This window comes from Sebastes fasciatus, chromosome 11, assembly GCF_043250625.1.
Source record: "Sebastes fasciatus isolate fSebFas1 chromosome 11, fSebFas1.pri, whole genome shotgun sequence".
Classification (NCBI taxonomy): Eukaryota; Metazoa; Chordata; class Actinopteri; order Perciformes; family Sebastidae; genus Sebastes; species Sebastes fasciatus.
This window is the reverse complement of record NC_133805.1, coordinates 26801406-26824787: the sequence shown is the minus strand read 5'-3', so window position 1 is coordinate 26824787 and position 23382 is coordinate 26801406. Positions and strand designations below refer to the sequence as shown.

The following is a 23382-nucleotide window of genomic DNA, read 5'->3' as shown; positions in this document are numbered from 1 at the left end:
GATGCCCCAACTCAAACCTTTCTTAGTTTATTTTGGATAAAAAGTACAACACGTTTCAGCAATAAGTCATCATTGCTGAATAAACTAAGAAATACCCTTTACATGTGAGTGCCGGTGATTTGTTTCGTCCGTTCTTACTACAACTGGGCACCCGATACTGTTCAAGATTTGGAGCCGTGCTCGCCGCTACTTTCTACTTTATCAAACTCAAACCTTGGCTACAGAAAATGCAAAACAACACTACAACCATGACCACTTTAGTGTCAAAGATGTCATCAAATTTATCTCTCAGATTACCACATTAATCTCAGCTTTTCACTCAACTGTCACCTGATGGAAAGCAGACGCTTTTATCAGTTGTACTTGTAGATAAAATCTGATATTCTCAGTGATGCGACCTCTAAGGAGGGACAAGGAGAACCCATCTATCTAGTTGTCTTCCTCCAGAAACAAACTTTCTGTTCTCTCAGAAGAACAATTGCATCATTAATACTAGACGCCCATTTCTTCTCTCCAATATAAATCAAAGGAACCCACAGTTAATCAAACCCGCTGTGTGCCATTAAATAAAACCAATTTAACAAGAAATCAAATCACATTCAGACAGACTGCTGAGACAACCCATCGCAGTGGATATTCAAGTCCATGCTAAAAGCTAATCAGAGGTTTATCAGTATATGTAGCTACATTACATAATTGATCACTGACACTGAATGCTGTGCTGCTGCCTCATGCATGCAAACTTCCATTTTAAAGGTCCATTTGTGATTGTAATACATACGGTTGGAGAGTGGCCTGAGCACATGGACTCACACACGCGCGGGAGGATGAGAGATGGGATTGCCATCTGTGCTGAGTGCCATTAGCTGGAGTACACCACAGCTGGGCCCATCCCTGTCACCCCTGCCCCCACACCCATAACCCCCCTGGGGGCTTATGGAGGTTACACAGAGGCGAATGGTTGGCGTTTTTTGACACGTCCAGGCCCATCCCATCCGAGCTGGCCTGTAGTATATGATGCGACCCCTCTACATGGCTTCAGGGCTGACAGCTGTCACACAAACCCAACTACTGTAACAGGATACCATGTAGCTGGTCTGGCCACTCAAGTGAGACACCTCTGCTGAGGGGGCTGCAGATCCTCAAAGTGCTTTCAACTATCCTGACTTCAAAACAACAAACATATTGATGTCTTATCATGAACGTGATGTTCTAGTGTAGGCACACTGTGTCCATTTCAAATATTTATTGTCGTTTAAGATTTATATTGGATTTGAGGCATTCAGTGAATACTGAATCTGCCGTGACTTATAATAGATGCAACATTAGCCCTCTGCATGCATAGAGTGCCACTATTAATGGAAACTACTGGTGAGAAGTCTCAATAGTCACAGTCACAAAGTGTCACAATAACAGATAAACTTAGTAATACTTTTGAAAGAGACTTTGAATAAAATGCCCCTTCGTATTTCCTGTTTCAATGTTTGTTAATGCCATAGAAATAGAAGAGGAATAGAACGGACATTCACATTCAAATCAACGTAGCAGGATGGTCAGAGTGGCGGCCATTTCTATGCATACCGCTGCCGTTGCGACCGTTGTAGCTGGCTGACTTCTATATAAAGTAAACATAGACATATGGCAAGTCAAGGACTTACTGATGTGAGGTTATGCAGTAACAACTCAGACGGAAAAAAAAAGCAGTGGAGTAGTAACGTTATGAAGCATAGAGAGCCAGAGTATATGAGTAATTAATTAATAGCTTAATACTGAATTAAATGATAAACAACTTAATGCTTCATCCACACTACTTAGTTAGCTTGCTAATTCCACATGCTTTAAAGCTACACTGGTTACAGAAAATGAGCCGGACAGCGGGCTGGTGGCCAGCGGCAGTGCTGGGTCTAAAGGCCCTGACACACCAAGCGGACGATCATCTGTCGGACAGTTTGGGGCCATTGGTGAGCGTCCAACGGGGAAAGATATCATTCCTATTGGCTGTTCAGCTTAAACAAATCAGTGCACGAGATGAGAGTTAAAACCAGAAAGACTGGAATGGACAGGGCTAAGATTGAACTGGGTTGGACAGCAGAGGAGGTGGCAACAGTATGAAACAGTCAACATGTCTTTACCTGATTGTCAGTCAACCTAAACTGGTGTAACAAGCAACACAAAGAACTCATTGTTAGTCTAATTCTCTAGTGAGACTCCCAATGAAACAAGTGACTGATCTAGCTGACAAGCTACAAGAAAATGATATAAATGATCACAAGGTTAATTTTGGCATAAGACATGTACAACATGTTTCTCGATAACATCTCACAGCGTCGCAATTTAGCCCTGACCGTAACAATTCAAGGAACATAAACAACCCAGATCTGTTTTCTACCTCAGTGGGTTCAGCCAGAATATTATCCAGCTCTGGTGCAGCACACAGTGTAAAGCTAATATTTAATTTATTGAGCCAACAAACACGATCAACCTATTAACACAACCCTCTATAAAACTTCATAACAAGCTACAGAATTTTAAACGTGTGACGCCATTGACTCAGCAAAACATTTAAAGACTGATGCTTTGGGACATTGTTTTTTGTTATCATTAAAATAGTTGGGATAAAGACACATTTTGTATATACACTTAGTTGCCAGTTTATTAGGTACACCTAGCTAAAACTAATGCAGCAATTCATGAGGGTTATAATGTTCAATTTTTGGTGAAAAAAATGTTTTAGAGAGGCGGTGATTCAAGTGTATGGTCATTTTGGAGGCTGTAATTTTTGGTGTTGTTAAACTGTATTGCATCCCGTCCTCATTGATATGAATGGGGTGGACACAATAATAGAAACACACGTCAGTACAACACAATGCACCACAAACGACAGCCTCCAAAATGATCAATAAATTGAATCACCACCTCTCTAAAACTGCTTGAACAAAAACTGAACATTATAATCTTAATGAAGGTAGGATTTAATGTTGTATTAAACTGCATTAGTTTTAGCTACCTGTGCCTAATAAACTGGCAACTGAGTGTATAAGCCATTCATATCATCCATTGCTAAATTGATGGAGGTTATTTTCTGAGGCGTCCATGAAAACAGCTGAAAGAAATGTGTTTTTGCACATTTTATTTCTTAATTTAGTAGCTGTTTCAGAGGCTTTTCATCCAGTCCTCGCATTCATGTTCAAACATCATTTAGTTGAACCCTTATAAACTGAACCAGACTAGACACTGCACAGCTCAGCAGCAGAAATTGGGGAAGACAGACCGGTCACATGAAGGTGACTCTGAGCTGAGAGCATTTTTGCTGAGGAGGCCATAAATCCCATCAGCATGCTGCATTTACATTCTTAGCATTACTGTCACTAAGGCACTCAGGGACACAACAGACAGACCAGCTAACTTATTGTTATCTCAACTTGACTGTGCACTTCATTATTCAACACGATCAGTGCATCTTTGTTGAGGTGCACTCGCTTTAGGCCAGGGATTGGTTTTCTTGAAAGCCTGGCACAAACATCACCACAATGAGTCGGACAGGGAGAATACCTGATATACATGTATGCTGGAGTTATCAGCACTCAGTCCAGTCGCACTGCTCCTTTGACAAAAGGGAAAATCCCCTGTTAATGTAAAAGATTAGAACTAAATCCAGGAGCTAATAACTTCTTATACAGTGGCTGAGACGGACCAATAGGGATTAAGCATTTTATGAGATTAGCTATAGGTAATCAGCAAATCAGTTGTGACTTGAATACGGATAAGAGCATAATGTTAAAATGAGTGTTGACATCAGCTGGGACAAACCTAAACCACACTCACCATTATAGTTATAGTTATTTTGGACAGTGTATGCTCATTGGAAAATACTCCAGCCGAGCCCGAGGATATATACTATTGAAATAGGGCTGCAACTAATGATTATCACAATTTCCCAGAGCCCAAGCTGACATATTCAAATAGCTAGTTTTGTAAATCCAGCAGTCCAAAATCCAAATATTAAGTTAAATAGCGTTAAAGACAAAGAAAACTAGAAAATACTCACATTTGAGGAGCAGGAATCTGTATTTTTTTTGCATTTTGGCTTAATAAATGAACAGTTAATTGATTGGCAAAATAGTTGCCAATTTATTTTCTGTCGATCGACTAATAGATGAATCCTTTCTAGAGCTGCAACGATTAGTCGATCGACAGAAAAATAATCACCAGCCATTTTGATAATCAATTAATCGTTGAAATAATTTTTCATCCAAAAATGTCAGAATGTCTTCAGCCTCTCAAGTAAAGATTAATGTACAGCGAGCCAGTCATTGCTGTGAAATAAACCCCAGGTGAAGCGGCATCGCCCTGAAGGGGTTTATTTCACAACAATGACCCGCTAGCTGTATGTTATGCTGCTTATAACACGGCTACTTCCTTAAGAAATCAATAATTTGACACAAAAACAATGATTATTTCCTCATTATTTTTCAAGAAAGCACCTTAAGTCCCATTTTTATTCTCTGGCTTTTAATTGTGTTTAACCTGTTTTTTCTGTCTTTATCTGATTCCCTAGGTTGAAATTGTGTTTAAAACGGTTTCTATGTTAATCTTGTTTTATTTCCACATATTTGCACACGTCTCTATGCTTGAATGTGTATGTAGCCTAATTCTGTCTTTGTGAAGCACTTTGGTGCAAAACCTGTTTGCCTCTTAAAATGCTATATAAGTGAAATAAACTTGAAAACTTGAAACTCATTTCCTCAATTCTACGTTTGATCTACAATATGTCAGAAAATAGTGAAACGGCCTGAGGTGATGTCATCAATAAGTTGCTTTGTTTTGTCTGACGAGCCGTCACCCTCATTGACCTTTTACAGAAGAAAACAATGAAAAGAGGCTGCTGCTGTTTATCTTTGAACGACCCCATTGTGTCTCTGAGGTGCTAAGTAGGAAGTTTACTGTGACTTAATCATATCATTTGTGGTTTCCCTTGTCATATGTGATGTTAGCTGATTGTTCTGCTTTTACAGTTACCTGACTATTATCAAGGGTCTGGAGGGATAGAGGGTGTCGTATGTAAGAGAAATTTGTGATTAAAGCTTGATTTGAACTGATTTGGCGGTTTATACCTGTAAAGCTACACTATTACATAATTTGGGTTTTGCAGGTAGATCTTGATCTTCATCATCAATATCAAAGAATGTCAGCAGAATTGTTTAAGTAAATGTGGGTATAACTAGTCAACTAATCGATTATGATACTAAACTATTATGATAAGCGATTCATCTTTAAAGTTTCAGGCAAAGATGGCAGAAAAATGCTGTTTTCAGCCTCTCAAATGTGGAGGTTTCCTGCTTTCCTCTGTTGAATATCATATTCAATTGAATATCTTTGGACTGACAAAACAAGACATTGAAAGACATCACATTGGACTTGGACCCTCTGACATTTCATAGACTAAAAACCAAATTAATCTAAAAAACAATCTGTAGATTAATCGATAATGACAATAATCGTTAGTTGCAACCCTAAATGTGGGACAGAAAGATAATTATCTCACTACTCTAACAATATCAAAGAATGTCAGCAGTTTTTTTAAGTAAATGTGGGTATAACTGATGACTAGTCAACTAATCGATTATGATACTAAACTATTACAATAAGCCATTAATCATTAAAGTAATTTTTCAGGCAAAAATGGCCTCTTGACATTTCATAGACTAAACAACCAAATGCATCTAAAAAACAATCTGTAGATTAACTAATAATGACAATAATCGTTAGTTGCAACCCTAAATGTGGGATAATGATCTCACTATAACACACTGTTAACAGGTTTAAGTACATCCAGGCTGTGGATCAAAAGGTGCACTCTCATTGAATGAACTATGAAAAGCCTGAAAACAAGGCCCCATGATGTGTCTGCCTTTTCAGTGCTACTGCAACAACAGCTTACTGTGTGCATCCCAATTAAATTGTCAAGTCAGGCTCCAGAAGCCATTGCATTTCGTGCTTACAAGGATGTGAGGATGCTAAAAGAGGATCCAGACCGTGTCATCCTGCCCTTATAACCACGCCTACCGCACTGCAGATCAAAAACACCCAACTATGTCGTCTTAACCTCCCCACAATGTAACTGTTTTAATCCATTAACTGTCCTCAAATGTGTCCGTGTGTCCAGTGACTCAGCACGGTCCTGTACTCGTGTAAAACACGCTGGTTTAAGGCTGGAAAAGGCTTCTTGTTTTCACCCATTTTCTGCTCTCGAAGCTGGTTAGCTTACTGTACCTTAGAAAGCGGCTTGTTGCTCTGAAATATCCGACTTTTAGCTACAAAATAACGCAGCAGGCACACATTCAGCATACAAAACACACCAACATGTCGCTTTAATGTTACGCAATGCAAAAAGCCACGTCCGCTCGACTTGTTCCGCCTGACTGAATACAGTAGAAGTGTATTTTAATGTTAATTATCTGGGTTGTTGTTGTGGTCAGACGAAACCTGAAATATGGAAAGAAAATGATATAATTCTGCTACCTGAACAAACCAACAAACCAATGCAGCTCTTAATAGATTGTCTTAAGTGTAAGTATAAGAAGAGAAAAGGTTTATTACCAGGTAAAAACCGTCCTCGTTCAGCTGGTTGGTTTATGCGAGTCTCATTCGTGGAGTGGTCTTCTGTTTCCTGACAGTAGCGGTGCTACTCTGCTGCAGTTCACCCTCTCCACCATGCAGCCTATCAGCCTATCACAGACCACTACAGGCAGCCGACGGACGGACGGAGGAGAATTGTGGGATGTCAGGACAAACCGGGGCATTATTTTAACAGCACACACCCACAACCACATGCACACACATGCATGCACACAGAGCATGGCAATTAATGGCACGAGGTTTGTTGTTTTACTGGGAAAGAGATAATTGAGTGAAACTGAATCAGTGGTAGAATGTAATAACAAGGTACAGATACTGTACTTAAGTGCAGTTTTGAGATACTTGTACTTGTATTATATTACTGAAAAGACCAAGATGTTCCAGTGCAAGTGAAATGTTTGTGTCTGCAGGCATAAATACTTTTCAAACTGCATTAAGAAATCTCATGTACAGTTTTATATGCCAGCTTAATCACTCTGAGAATGACATTATCTTGCGGTTGTCTAACATCAGATTTAGCACTACATGGTACCAATCACAGCTGTGGAGGTAGTGGTATGGTTCTGTATATGTAAGGCATTGATGTATGTATATATATTTTTAATATTTATATTTGTAATATCTTTTAATCATGACTTTTTTATAGTGCTTCCTGTATTGTAATGTATAATATGTAATGTATTGTTGTTGTTTTTTTCTTCTTTTTTCTTAGCTGGACCTTGAGTCTGCAATAAAGTTTGAATTTAATTGATTTTACTTGAATAATTCTTCTTTACGCTGCTGCATATGGATGAATTTGTCTCATTCATACAGCTATGCCCAGCTTACAATGCAACCACTAGAGCAGAAACAAGGAGTTGATTGATCGATTAGTTGATGCAAAATAATTTGCCACTGTTTTAATAATTGATTCATTCATCTTTTAAGCAAAAAATTACAAAAAATTAAATTCTATGTTAATATACTATATACTAGGGCTGTCCCGAATACCATTTTGGGGCTTTGAAGCTTCAGTGAGAAATATTCGAAGGTAAACGAAGCTTCGCGGCGCGGCGCAAGCAAGCAAGCAAGGCTTATGGAAAGGAGGCTGGGTCACGGGCAGACATGGTTCTTGGGGTATAAAACATGCGCAGTGTAACTGAAGCTGCGGTTGAGCGTTGCGATTGGCTCAATTTCTGCGAGTGCAGGCCAGATTTTACTGCGCATGTGTTATACCCCCAAAGATATGACGCGTTGATGACGCGTGACCCAGCCTCCTTTCCATAGGCCTTGGGCGCAAGCAGGCTGACATGTCACCCGTTTCAGAGCCCGGGACAGCGCCGCTGCCGCACTACTGTACACACAGGCACCTCTACACACAACAAACAGCGATATCCGTCTGAGAGAGTAACTAATACTAATTCATGTTGAATATGAATAATGAATAGTGTTGTGGGATTATTCCTTATTTCATGGGCTATTTGGGATTTATACTTCATTATAACATACTTATATAAAAACAAACCAAAAAAAAAAAAGCATTCGAATAGTGTTTGGAAGTTGATTACCATGTCATTCGGGTCAGCCCTATTATATGTATTAATACTATAATTTTAGTTTTGACCAATTTGTTGCTGCATTAAAAAGGTTTACACCTGAATTGTAATTCCTGTTCATTTTTAAGATGTTTTTATCAAGTTGTTGATGTACGAGTTACTATTGTAATAATAAATAACAATTCATAAATTAGTATCTATGTTTTTATTTGTTACATTTTGTTTTACAAAGTTAGGAAAGCAATGTTTAAGTCAAGCCTGATGTTGCCTTACACACAAATTAATGATATCAGTCACTTCCACACGGTGAGGCACACAAACACTGGTATCACAATGGTACTCGGTATCAGCCGATATCCAAAGCCCAGGTATCACTATAGGGTGTGAAAAAGTCGAATCCCTACTGATAAGTCACTTGATCAACTAAGACTTTGTTAGTCTATTAGTATTGTTTTTAATCCTTTTTTTTTCATGCTGAATGACTTATTTCCAAGAAACTTATGAGCACATCTCTGTTATCTCCAGGTTTAAAGTGGTGCTTTTGTGTGATTCTTTGTGGAGAAAGTTTTACAGATCTACCAGCTTTGTTTCCAGCTTCTTCATTGGGAGGATTTGCTGCTTTTCCTTCTCTTGTGTAACAGTAAACTGAATATCTTTGGGTTTTGGACTGTTTGTTGAACAAAACATTACATTTGATGACATCCCCTTGGGAATTGTTCAGCTCAGAATTTATAGACCATAAGATTAATCAAGAAAGTAATCAGTAGATTAATTGATAATGAAAATAATTATTAGCTGCAGCCACAAATGCCACAAATTCATGCAGAGCTGCAAAATAAATCAATTAGTTGTCAACTATTAAATTCATCACCAACTTTTTTGATAATCGATTAAACACTTTGAGTCATTTTTTAAGAAAAAAAAGTCAAAATTCTCTGATTTTAGTTTCTCAAATGTGAATATTTTGTGTTTTTTCACTCCTCTATGCCAGTAAACTGAATATCTTTGAGTTGTGGACAAAACAAGACATTTGAGGACGTCATCTTGGGCTTTAGGAAACACTGATTGACATTTTTCACCATTTTTTGACATTTTATAGACCAAAAAACTAAACGATTAATCGAAAAAATAATCGACAATAAAAATAATCGTTAGTTACAGCACTAAATTCTTAAAAATTCAAAAAAGTAAGCTGGATCGAGATTGCAGTTATATATATTTTCAAACAATGCTACATAAAAGTCCAAAAAAAACAGTTTAAATCATTTTCACAATCACATTTTCAGACCATCATTGTCTACAATAAAATTCGTTAATAAAACACTGACAAACACATTTCTGTATATTTGATTATCTATCACCAAAATATTTCAGTATTTTGCAACTTTTCTTACTTATTTTAGAGGGAAATGTTCTACTTTTTTTTTGTTCCCTGGATTTATCTGAACACTGTGTTACTTTGCAGATTAAAGTTTTACACACAGAAGCTTTATTGAGCTAATAAAATGATGCATTGCTGTAGATACAGCTACTCCAACAGTATATAAAGTAGTTAAAAAGAAGCTAACCCTGGACCAGTCACAACATAAAAATGCTTCTCAAAGACTCACTGACTGTTTGCACCCAGTCTGGATCACTTTATAATATTCTCCAAATTGAAAAACATAATCCAAAACATATTAAAACAAGAAAATATAGTGAGCACATGAACACACACATCTGCTGCCCTCCTCGAGGTACACACATGTGGTTGTGCGTGCACAAATACAGACATAAAAGCAAGTTTTTAATTAGTGTCTGGGTTGTTCCCTCTGGGGATTTGAGGGTTTTCGCCTCCCGCCTCCCAGTGGGAACTTGACCCAACTCGGTCACCCATTTGACTTTTATTTCATCTAATTGCTTTCATGCTCAAAGTAGTACAACGCATGCCAACACTTTACTGTACACTATGCAAATGTAAACACACAGTCATGCACATTAAGGCTTCAGAGGATTTTATGCTGCACATGAATTCCCTAAATAGTGGCAGACACATAGCGGGCATGCTTTGCAGATAGTAGAGGGTAAATGTAATAACACACACAGAGCAACTCTTGTGTACAGCAGCCAGACAGCTGGCTCTTCATTCAGCCTCTAGCTAATTGTAACACAGCTCATAAAACAACCTCAACAGCAACAATGAAGGTTTTACATTGAAGACGTATAATTCACATTACAATCCGAGGCGAGTGAGCTACATCACGTGCAAGTTTAAATTCCTAAAAAACACCAACTTCACAAGCAACCATCAGTATAAGGAGAGCGAGGTTTAGAGCTGCAGTAGCTTAACAATAGATGTAACAAAATATTCCTGCAACCCTCGATGCTGCGGGGAGGAATAATAGCCGAAGAGGGCTGTCGGAGGATCGTTTTTTCACAATGACACTGTAATAACTCATGGCGGAGTCTAATGTGAAAGCTCCAGTAACCATAAAAGATGTGTTTTTACTTAGGTGGCAATATACAGCTTCAACAGTCATTATGGTAAAAGCTGTTGCGACCATTTAATACTAATTTTTCTCATGCTGTAATTTCTCCAAACAGGTTCTTTCACTTCCCCCTTCATTTCTTCTTTTTAAAGCACGACGTTGTTGAATGATAAACCACAATATGTCTCTCTGAGAGTACACATTGTACATTAAGCAGTGACAACTAACTGGGATGTCTGTTCTCTCTGCACAGCCAAACAATAGTTATCCACATTTAGAGCAGGTGGAGTCTGGCACAGTATCGTCGTGACCAGACTGATCGTCTGAGACATTGCTCATCACGGCCCGTCTGGCCAGTGGGTGGTGACTGAGCGCCTGTAATGCAATGCAGTAAACAATCTTGAATTGGAAATGAAAGATGAGCTTGTCTCCAAAAGGAAATTTCAGTGCTCACATACTGGCATTGTTAAAGGAACAGTCTGTAGAAATGAAATGGAATATAATATTCATAACTATGTTTTTATTAGTGTATAATCACCTGAAACTAAGAATCGTTGTGTTTTCTTTAGCTTAGAACGAGCCCTTCATATCTACATAGGGAGCTGGTCCTCTTCACAGAGTCCGACATTATCTGTTTGAAATGTACCTTAACGGGAGATTTGTCAAGTATTTAATACTCTTATCAACATGGGAGTGGACAAATATGCTTGCTTTTTGCAAAATATATGTATATATTTATTTCTGGAAATCAATTAACAACATAAAACAATGACAAATATTGTCCAGAAACCCTCACAGGTCCTGCATTTAGCAAAAAAAATATGCTCAAATCATAACATGGCAAACTGCAGCCCAACAGGCAACAACAGCTGTCAGTGTGTCAGTGTGCTGACTTGACTATGACTTGCCCCAAACTGCATGTGATTATCAGAAAGTGGGCATGTCTGTAAAGGGGAGACTCGTGGGTACCCAGAGAACCCATTTTCATTCACATATCTTGAGGTCAGAAAATGGCCATGACAGTTTTTCCTGCCAAAATTTAGCGCAAGTTATGAGCATTACTTAGCCTCCTTCTTTTAAGACATGTTTGGTATCAATGGATTCCTTAGATTTTATAGTTTCATATGATGCCAGTATCTTCACTCTCTTTAAAACTGAACCAATGTAATATGACAGTCAAAGCAGAAAAATATTAAAGCATACTTCATTTTCTATTTTCTTTTGATCAATATATGATATAAAACAGGAAGCACGCTCGGCTCAGGCCTTCCTGAGTGAAAGTGTCTAACTGCTGACCAGTTTTATTGTTTTCCTGTACGATGCAAGTAAAAAGGCATTAACCTTTGCTTTCACATGTTTTATAGTCTTTATCTTTCCTTTTTGTTAATATAAAATGTTGATGTTGATGAAAATTCTCCACTGCACAGGAAGTTTACCCACTGCTCTTGATTGACAAACGATCTATGGGAAGTTTAGATTAAATGGAAACACTTAAAGGGTGACTTTGGTATTTTTCAACATGAACCCTATGTTCCCATGTTTTTGTGTCTAACTGACTAATAGCAACAACAATTTCTGAAATTGGTCCAGTATTGAGGGAGACCGCTGTAGACGACAGTTGCTTATGAGCTGCAATGTAATCCTATTGGGGCAAGCTGGCACCGTCATTTACGTCCACTAAAAGTGCTTGTTTTTGCCATGACAGCCTCTGATTGTTTTTATAAGTGTCTGACATTATGGAAAGAGTCTCGCTCAAGGAGAGGCGACATGTTGCCGGAAGACAACGGTGGAATAGTGGAATATATCCATGGTGGAAACGCGAGTTCCAGCCGGGAAGAGTTTGTTGTATTGGAGTACAGAAAGCGTAGCTTAGTGTTATCTATGAGATTCTCAATGTCATGGCTGAATATTAAGATGATTTCGACAATGCGTTATCCCTCAATACTTGACAAATTTCAGAAATTGTTGTCCCCCATTAGTCACTTAGACACAAAAACATGGAAATGGGGTCCAGGTTGAAAAATACACAAGTTACCCTTTAAGTCTTACAGATAACTGAAGCCTTAAGGAAATAATTTCAGTAAAAAGATTCCAGAAATTCAAAAATCAGGCCAACACCTCTATAGAGATATGTGAGTTCCTACTGTCTATGAGTTCTCACTCTCTGTATGTATAGTGACTTGCAGATAAGTGTGAGTGCAAATCTATGACTCCTCAGAGCCTCCAGAGCAGCCCTTGGTCAGCAGAATGATTAATTCCACACAAGACAGACAACATGTGATCTCTGGACTCTACTTAGCTTATGTGGCTGCTTAACGCTTCACTTTTTTTCTGCTGCGTACAGACACTTAGTTCCTGTGCAGCTCATCTGACCTTGAACTCGGTTAGCCTTGAATTTCAATGTCTTTTCTCTCAAGTATTAATATAACTGGGGAGCACAAGGTTATGTTTTCCTTCTCACTCACAATTAGCTAGCAATACTGCCACTGTCTCTTTTATTTTACATGATTCAAATCTTACAGGAAGGAAGTTGCATTATACTGATCTCCTGCTTATTTGGCACTTAATGATTAAAGTTAAATTCAAGGATGTAAAATGAATGTATTTCAAATCAGTAGTTTATGTAAAAAAGTAATTCTGTAAGGTCAAGTTTGGGGGGAAATACATCAAATTTGAATCTGTAAATCCTGGCGTGTATTAATGTGTATATACTCAGTCTCTAAAATCAGCAACCTTGTGAACCTCATTACAGCAATCCAATTTACAGTGCCGCGGTCAGAACAAGCAAGCTGGCACTTAATCAATGCAAAGTTATATTGAAGCATGTCCCTTACAATTCATGGCAAATCACCCCTGTGATCTAATTAAAGAAAAACAAGTCCAGGCATTCCTCGCCATCCTCGGGGTCTGGAGGAAAATAATTGCAGGTCAAAAAGATCTCTGCCCAGATGCAGAATTACATTTCCATTTTGTCTTTGGGCTTTTGCACACAGAGACAGCACAACTATGGAGTCATAGGAGCGCCACAAAAAAATAACTAATCTGTAAAAGAATAAGAAAATAAATGTGGAAATATAAAGACAAATAATAAAATATGAAAAAGTGTTTATCTTAACATTTATTTGTTCTTTTATTTCTGTATGTATTTATTTCTATATTTTAAAAACTATATATTCATTATTTTGCATATAAATTACACTATTTATTAAATTTTTTATTTTATATAAATAAATATATACAGAAATAAATTAACAAATAAGAAATGAAAATGCTTTGAATTATACTTTTATATATTGTTGTCTTTATATTTCCACATGTTTTTTACTAGACCATGTATATTGCATCTTTGCCAACCTCTGTTGTCCTGAAATAAAGTACTTTCTAATTAGAGCACTCTCAGGCTGATGTTTCAATCTAAAAAAGTTCCGGTGTCCAATATATGAATGTACTATTGAGCATGGAGACTTTAAGGTTATCACGTTAATTGCTGGTTTTTATTTCACTTTGAACTCAATGAACTCAAAGTGAATTGGCTCCAGCTCTGCTTCCTTCTTCTCCACCCCTAACTAACCAAAGCTACCATCCCCTGCTGTCCAGCTCTACTCAGCTGTGAACGCCTTCACTCCCAAAGGGCAGCAGGCCAGTAAGCATACATGCCAAATTAGAGACTGATTTTGACACCCCAAATTGGACCAAAGCTCCCAAATGGACCCCCTATCTTGAGCACACTCTCTCATCACACTGCACCCTCCTATTAGAAAAGTCAGTCTGTTCAACTTTGACTCCCTTTCATGTAAAGCCAAGGGTACATACGGCAGATTCATGTGAAAAGGTATCATTACTAAGATTGTGAGAAGCACTCCCCTTCTTGTTTTTTCATGTAGGAAGTACATCTTATCTAAAGGAATCGTAAATGTCGTCTGTATTTGTAACCTTTGGAAAGCAGCAGGCTAATGATTGTGCTTGTCAAGTGATTGCAGAGCAGAAAGGGAGGGGCAGCACGTGTGGTTGGAAAAAAAAGAAACTGCAGCAGTATTTAGAATCATTCTTCCCTTTTAGAGGTTTCTAAGGATATCAGCATTTCAGTTTATAGGAGAACAATTTAGATAGCCTGACGTCCAAGCAGTAGTGTATGAAATGGTTGAGATAGTAACATCCCTTTTATTGATTTCTTTTTGACAACATGGTCTCTTTTCTTTCTAAATCAAAAGGACATAATATGTCCTTAAAGGCTTGTTTTCATCTACACTTTTATTTCTATCTTATGAACCTAAAATAAAATACAACAATCACTTCAGTATGCTAAAATGTATGTTAAAACCAGATTAAGAGTCTACAGTCATTCCAACACATTCTCACTCCCAACTCGTCAAGTACCGCCGCTTGATCAGTGTCCCTCGGCATCAGAGACTGATGCACGGGGTACCCCTCTTATGTTACTTTTGGACGTGTCAGGGACGGCATGTCAATATATGGTTGTTACATGCATACTGTCCTTTCAAAATAAACTTCCATTTTCACAGGCAGTTAGGTTTGGGCAACATAACCACTTAGTTAGGATTAGGAAACGGTCGTGGTTGACGTTAAATTCACTGACAATCGGGACTGACGATACTAAAGAGTGACAAAATAAGTCCACGTTACTTCATACGGGCCACGAACAGCGGTCTCCTGGTTCGAAGTCTTGTGTTTGTTTGACCCACCCACCACCCCTCCCACACACCCTTAGCGGACTCTCATGCTATTAATACGTCACTTGCACTGACCATTGAATAACGCCGGTAGGTTTACATTGGAGTTGTGCGTCGCATACAGTCGCTAAAGGGTGCCTCCGTGCGCCAATGCTGAGGGGCGCTTACCAAGCGGCGGTGCATGACACTGATATCAAGCAGGTATATGTTTACCATCTTAGTTTAGCGTGTTAGCATGATAAAATTTGCTAAATTTGCCGATATTAGCTTATTGCGGGTGTATTGTATCGGTGTATACGGCGGTCGAAAGGGCCAGGAAATGCCAAACTAGATTTGAGATAAACGGCATCACCTTTACATAGTTCTTGGTCACAGTTATATCCGGATCAGGTATCGGTATCAGGATTGTTAGTATGTTATGTGTTTACGTAAAAAAAATTAAACGGCTGAGATATCATTATCGGAACTTCCAAATATCAATACCAGTATTGGCCTCAAAAATAGATATGCATTATAGCCCAGCTAATACTATATGTTTTTCTATGTTTAGTTTGATAATAATCAAAAGAAGAAGAAAAAAATGCGGGACACATAATAGTATAAACTTAACTAAAAGGAAGCTCCGTGCCTGAATGGTCATAGCAAAATAGCAAACTGGAAGTGGCGCAACAGAGTTGTTGGCAGGAAACAAAAGTTCCTTCACAATAGCACATTTGTGGGTGACTTCAAAGAGAGCCCAGTCTGAGGCTAACCCCGACTCTCCACTATAAATACCCTGTGACTGTCGAGGTGCCGTCCCAGGAGCTGTAGCTTTATAAGGCAAAGACAGCCCCACGCTGTTCTCAAGTGATCAGGCAATGCCGGCAGATAACGAAACTCACAACAAGCTTATCTCTCCACTCAACTAGATTGAGTCATACGCGTTATCTCTGCCAGCACCCGAAGGCTTTGGTGATCGTAAGCAGCGCTGCACTCACGTGTCGGGTTCAGCTCACTTCAACTCTCTGAATGACTGACTGCACACCTGAGGGCAACAAATCTGTGCTGATGGTTTCATTTGCATTTTATACTTCATGTTGAAGATGCTCTTGATGTTGAAGTGAAAATAACAAGTGAGCAGGTAGAAGTTCAGGGTCTTGCTCAGGGACATTTGTTGATGGACACTTACTGCTGATGTGATCCAAACTGTGATGACCTTTCACTATGAAAGTCACAATAAAACAGTTGTTTTGTATCATAATTCAGCCTAATTTGATTTTTAATTACGTGTGACTATTCAAATGCATTCAAGTTCATTAAGTCTCTCTAGGGCTGCAACTATTGATTATCTTAATAATATCTTTTTTTCAATGAATCGCTTAGTCGAAGAAATATTGAAAAACTGTGAAAAAGTGCACATCACAATCTCCACAATGTCTTGTTTAGTTCAACAACAGTCCAAAATCCAAAGATATTCAATCTACAATCAATGTTTTTGTTTGAAAAAATGGCTGCAACAATTAATCAATTATAAAAATAGATTATTTTTCTGTCAAGCTCAAATTCTCTCTGTTCAAGTTATCTGAATAATTTAGTTCCAGCCATTCAGATGCAAACATGCTGCCTTAGGGAAAGAAATCAGGATTTTAGCATGGAATTTTTACGCTAGTGTCACTTTAAAGTGTATTAGGTTGTTTTACATGAGTGGAATGATGGAGTATTAGTTAAAAAAAAATCTTTTTTAGAGCTGAAACAATCAATTCTTTGATGGAGATAAAATTAATCACCAAATATTTTGATAATTGATTAATAGTTTCAGTCATCTTTCAAGCACACATGTGAAAGTTTCTCTGGTTCCAGCTTCTTAAATGTGACCATTTGATGCTTTTCTTTATCATATATGAAAATAAACTGAATACTTTAGGATTTTGGACTGTGGGTCGTATAAAAGAACACATTTGAAGAATAGATGCTAACTTGGGCTTGGGTTTTGGGAAGTTGTGATGACTTTTACTGGCATTTTATAAACAAAACGATTTAATCTATAAATTGAAGAAGTGAAAATATGATTCAGATTGAAATGAAAATAGGTTTAAGTTGTGAGAAAAGTGAATATTTCTACATGTATTGTTAAAAAAAGAGATGTTAAGATACCATTTTTCCTGAACTGATACCTGAACTTGCAGTATTGGACGATACCGAGTACCACTCCGATACCAGCGTGATAAAAAAATATAAAGTTATTATTATTATTTAATAGATGTTTCCTACTGACCATGTATGCATGTGATATGATTACTGTCTTTGTTGTACGGCCTGGCTCAGTTTAAACCCTTTGTAAAACATGAATAAATACATACAGAGAATGAAAGTTTTACTTGTTGGACTTTCCACTGGGATATATTGCCAAATGGCTGTCATTTTCCTCACTCTGACTACCGTGACTGTTTCACTCTCCACTGTTGTTGTTTGCTATCTTCATGTGACAAACTATCTGCAATCAGTTCTTCTTCGCTGCTCTAAAACAGAAGTTGCCAGTGGCAGCCATGATACATCCAAGGCGACGGCACAGTGAAGGCTACTGTTTTAGAGCAGCGAAGAAGAAGAATTGATTTCCAGTTAAACAAGTTGATTTTTTTCCTGGGTTAATAAATTATGGTATCAGATCGGTGCATAGACCGGCGTACTCGCCAGTACCGATACTGAATTTTAGGCAGTATCGGACGCGTTTCCAATACTGGGATTGGTATCTGAACAACTCTAGTTTAAAAAGGCAGTTCACATCATATGAACAAATAGCTACAGAGATCAAAACAGTATTTATTTATTTCCACTGGGACCCACCGTCCTGATCAGACAGTGTGTGCAATGTGGGAAAGTTGTGGGTGTAATGTAATAACTCAATATTTGGCTCAGACCTTTTTATTCCAAAGAAATGCCTTTACTACAACCTTTGCATGTCTTATCACTAAATCGTGATAATGCCAGAGATTTGCAGACTATTTCTGTTAACCTTTAACCCTATTTCTGACTCACCCACACGGGCCCTTCCATTGGTCAAACACAGCACAATGAGTCATCGCAGTAAAGAGCGTCAGGTTAAATAATGTCTTCTCCTCCGGCGCTATTGATCATGAACTGATCTGACAGTAGTATTGATTTAAAATCCTAAGATGAATAGGCAGAAGGTAGGCTTTATCACAGGCAACACTACATCAAAACAAGAGTAGGAAATCTCCCCTGTAGAGATATCTGCTGCAGAATGAGCTACAAATGTGAACATAAATGAATGAATGAATGACCTAGAGGTCTATTTAATCCTGTTATGTCATCCTGACAATAGACAGTAGGGTATTAAATAGCAATAAAAAAGTAAATTACTAAGGATAATACGTTCCCTGGGTCATTGGGGTCACAAGATGTTCTCTACAGGAGGTCACCAGAACTAATCATAAACTCCTAAACAAGGTCTTCAGACGTTATACCTGATGAAAGAGACAGTTTTTGTACATTACGCTGCATTCCAAGCCAGAGTCAGAGTTTGGAAATTCCCCGCTGCTTGCCCATAATTACAACCTTCCTGTATTCAAGTGGCCCGGCTTGGAAAAACCAGGCAAGAATCATGGTCACCCACAAAATTGAAATACACTTTCCCCATATTACAGCTGGTATCACGTAATTTACAGTATATACTGTATGACAGTGTTTGCTCGCTGTAATCTGTGAGCCCAACTTTCCATTTTGAATTTACAGCCTTTCCTTTTTCTCTCCGTGCTCGTCTCACTGGCTCGGTTGGAAAACGTGATGACGACACATACTTCCATGCACCAATCAGGATTCAGCTACATTTAAATCAAAATCTGACGACAGTTGGTGGGTTGTTTTGTTACTGTTAATCAAATTTGATCAAACTTCAAAATCCTCAAGATTAACTGAGTTTTCAGGGTTAAACTTTTAAGAAATAATACCGTGAGATGTTTATTTATTTTTTTACTTTGGTGTTGCTTTTTTAGTCAGGAATACATAAAGCAACTATGAATCGATATTGTTATTACAACGATGTATCAAACGACCATGACTAATGTGTAAGGGTTCACTTGTAGTGATGAATCTACAGACAATTCACCCAAATTCCAGCTTCTTAAATGTGAATATTTTCTGGTTTCTTTACTCGTCTTTGACAGTAAACTGAATATCTTTGAGTTGTGGACAAAACAAGACATTTGAGGACATCATTTTGGGCTTTGGGAAACACTGATCGACATTTTTCACCATTTTCTGACATTTCCTAAACAGCAAACAGACACAGTTAGCGACTAGCTGGTGAACATAGTGGAGCATTTAGCAGCTAAAGAGCCAGATAATTCCCTCAGGAGCTGGTAGAAACCAAAAGCAAAGCACTAAGACAGCTAATATAGGACTTAAATTGACCATGTGGACACAAACACACTCTAAATTAAATGATGCTGTAACTGCTGGATGTGTAAATATTACTGTAAAAGCAACTGTTTGCTAACAAGTTTAAAAAGGTCATCACATGTCAATGTTCACAACTCCCAAGAGGCCAAACAAATCTGTTATTTATTGCAGGTTTAAGATTTGAAGTTATGTTTTCAGAAGCTTTTAGGAGCTGTCCACTTGTCAAGTTGCATTATTGGACAAATCATACATTTCTGACATCGTTATATCTCTAGAACGCAGCATATGAGTTTCGGTTTCTGGCTTTGTGAGACAGTTTTTACTATATCGAAGTACAATTTCAAGGAGCAACCAAACACTCTTCTTTATAATTAGTCTTTAATCCTTAGCTTCCACATCTAAATACAGACAATTTCAAATGATATAAGCTCCGTATAAATAACACTACTTCCCCTGCTTATATGCGTGACATATAAGCAGAGGTACATTTTGCAAACCAAGGTCTCTAAAGTCAGTCACGGTGACAGCAAAAGTATCAGCTCAGCAAATGCTTCCACTCATGAACTTTTCACAGAGAAACGTGTGGCACTGTACACGCTACCAGCAGCCAATGAACATGACAAGTCCCACGGACTTTACCCGGCCTTATCTCCCTGCTCCCGTACATTCACCTTCATCATTCAACCTCATAAACCCGTTACAACTACTGAACTGTAAGAGCCGCCATGTGGTCTTATAAAAAGAAATAGTCCATCTTAAAAATATATAATAAGACTTTAGTAGAGCCATATGGACCGTGGGACTTCACAGAATTATAAAACAAATGACCACGCAGTAAAGTTTAAGCACCTCTTTTAGTCCGTATGAAAGAGAGTATTAAAACAAAGAGCTCTTCCTTCATTCATTCATGCTCATTTCTATTTCGGGGGGAATTTAAGCGGAAACACATGCTGTGATGACTTCCCATTTCCGAACTGTCTGCCTGTGCCCAGCAAACTTTTGATCAAGTGTGTGTATGAGTGTGTGTGAGTGATTGTTCAGCAAAAAAATAAGGAAATTAGTTATGAAACCACTTAAGAAAAATGCTGATTATAGACCTAACACACACGTCACCCAGACAGAAACACAATCAGCATGTTGGGAAAGTCCGCAGAGCAAATGTCACAGAGAAATTTGAATAGTTGAGGGTTTTTTTTAAAGTCATTTTAACACCAAAAAAAGCCAAGGAAGTAGTGTTTTTGTGAAGTATTTTCACTTTCAAACAGCTGCTACACCAACCCTTTAGTAGTTTAAAACAGTGATTCTCAAAGTGGGCACTCTGTCAGGGGGTTCATGAAATAATTAGCTATAAATTAATATAAAAAATTGAGCTGTATCATTAAAAAGTGCATATCTACAGATGGGGACCATTTGCACCAATAAAACAAGAATATTGTGCCCATTACTCCCGCCCACGTTAGCTTTGGGCCAATAGAAACTGATAAGATTATGACATACAGCAATAAGTTAATTATATATAACTTACTGAAAGTCAGCTTTAGACTGGTGAGTTTAAAGATCTGGATTTATTAGCACTATGCCAGTCTTGCTACTGTTCATTTTATGAAGCTCTTAAGATCAATTACATGAAATGCCGGCTATACATGCTGTCAAATTGAGTCCAAATGCAATTAGAACAGTTACCCTCTGTTTAAAGGCATACAAGTGGTATTAACGTGACTCAAATTGAAGTGTGTTTCAGTTTTAGAATAAAATGAGTTTCAATGGCATCTCAGAGCATAATGGTAGTAATGCATTACAATCAGTGGTACGACTAAGAGGGGGTCCTTGGAAAAATGTTCCCCCCTGTAAGGGGATCCCTGACCCCAAAAAGTTTGAGAACCCCTGATTTAAAAAAATGAAGTAATGCAACATATGTGATCCCTCTAGTGACCCTTAACCCTTAAAATGACACTTTGACCTTCTGTTTGACCCTGTAGCCCTAATTAGAGCAGCCAAAACTCAAGTCTCTCTTAATATACCCAGTCAGACATGTGTGTTTATCTATTATATGTGTGTCAAACTGAATAAACTTACTCACCATTTCACATTCCAGCAGGAGAGCAGCAGCAGCAGCAGGTCACAGTGTGTTTGTTGGTGTTTGAAACAGAAAGACAAATGGAAAATGAAACAAAAACTTTACTGACTGGATATAAACGTGGAAATGTAACTTGAAACAATGTTAATAACCTGCTAATTGTCTGCTAATGCTGCCCAAATCATGCAAAACTCAGTTAACTCAGTGAACAGTGTTGATACGTAGTGAAGTTGAGAAGTAAAGCAGCTCAAACAAGTGAAATAAACACTTTACCTGAGTCTTATGACAGGAAACAAACTCCCCAAACTCCAGCTGACAGCAGTGTGTGTTACTGGAGAGCAGGAATCCCGACGTAGGGCTCGTCCGGGTGGAAAGGAGCAGACACCTGTAAGAGCCTGCTTTGGCAAAACCTTCCCAGAGACGGGACCGAGCTAACCCCGCCCCTCCCGCCTCCAAAAACCGGCCCCCGAAGTGCTGCTAACCAGGCACGCCCACGGTGAGAGACGTCAGCAGCCTGGTTCCCAGTAGGTCCCCGCAGGTCCTAGCGCCGCCTGCTGGAGGCTGCAGGAACAGGTGTGTTTGATAATCATCTCTGGGTCACATGACCACTAGATGGCTTCGTTAGGCTGAGCTGCTGTTTTGATGCTTCATATACACTCAGTTGCCATTTTATCAGGTACACCTAGCTCAAAATAAAGTTTCCTACAACCATTATGCTCTTAGATGCCATTGGAACTAATTTTATTCTAAAACTTTTCAACCTAAATACTTCAGACCAGTTTCATAGTGATAAACAGAAACATATTTCAATTTGAATCGTGTTAATACCACTTATATGGCTTTAAACAGAGGGTAACTGTTCTAATTGCATTTGGACTCAACTTGACAGCATGTATAGCCGGCATTTCATGTAATTGATCTTAAAAGCTTCATAAAATGAACAGTAGCAAGACTGGCATAGTGCTAATAAATCCAGATCTTTAAACTTACCGGTCTAAAGCTGACTTTCAGTAAGTTCTTCAACTTCAGCTGCGTTCAGATGCTTAATGATAAAGTCTGCAAACCAAAAACACCTGAAAGATGACTGAACTTGTAGGTAATGTTGATTAAATATACTGTGTTTATTTTTGTATTTAATACTAAGTAGTGAAATAAATGTGAAATTCAGTCGTAGAAGAAGTATTTAGATGCTTTAATTAAGTAAGAGTAGGAATATAAATGTACGCCATTACCAGTTAAAGCCCTAATCATGCTACTTAAAGTAAAAGTATTATAAGCAAAATAAACTTAAAGGGATAGTTTGGGTGTTTTGAAGTGGGGTTGTTCAATTAAATTTATCTATATATAGCGTCAAATCATAACAGAAGTTATGTCGAGACGCTTTATGTATGAGGTACTTATACAAAGTAGGTGTATTATTTACAATAGATGACTGTCGGTGTGTCCCCAGTTTGGAGAAACAGACAGGAGTACCGACGTCGGAGCAAAGCAATACAGCGTTGTGAACGGGGACGGCAGTAAAACGTATTTCAGACACCTAAAAGAAAGGCTAGCCTAAAAAAACATCAATATCC

At 38.2% G+C, this 23382-nt stretch overlaps 1 protein-coding gene across 12 annotated transcripts in view; it reads right to left on the bottom strand.

Moving 5' to 3' along the window:
* The window catches only part of epb41l3b (erythrocyte membrane protein band 4.1-like 3b), a 70261-nt gene extending 48010 nt beyond the window's left edge, over nt 1-22251 (bottom strand). For 11 of the 12 annotated variants that reach the window (XM_074651945.1, XM_074651956.1, XM_074651949.1 and 8 more), the window contains exon 1: nt 6601-6760. The gene's annotated coding sequence lies outside the window, so the exon portion shown is untranslated. Of the gene's footprint in view, nt 1-6600; nt 6761-22081 lie in introns of those variants that run through there. The other variant, XM_074651957.1, reaches the window with a different exon arrangement.
* Between the last annotated feature and the right edge of the window lie 1131 nt (nt 22252-23382).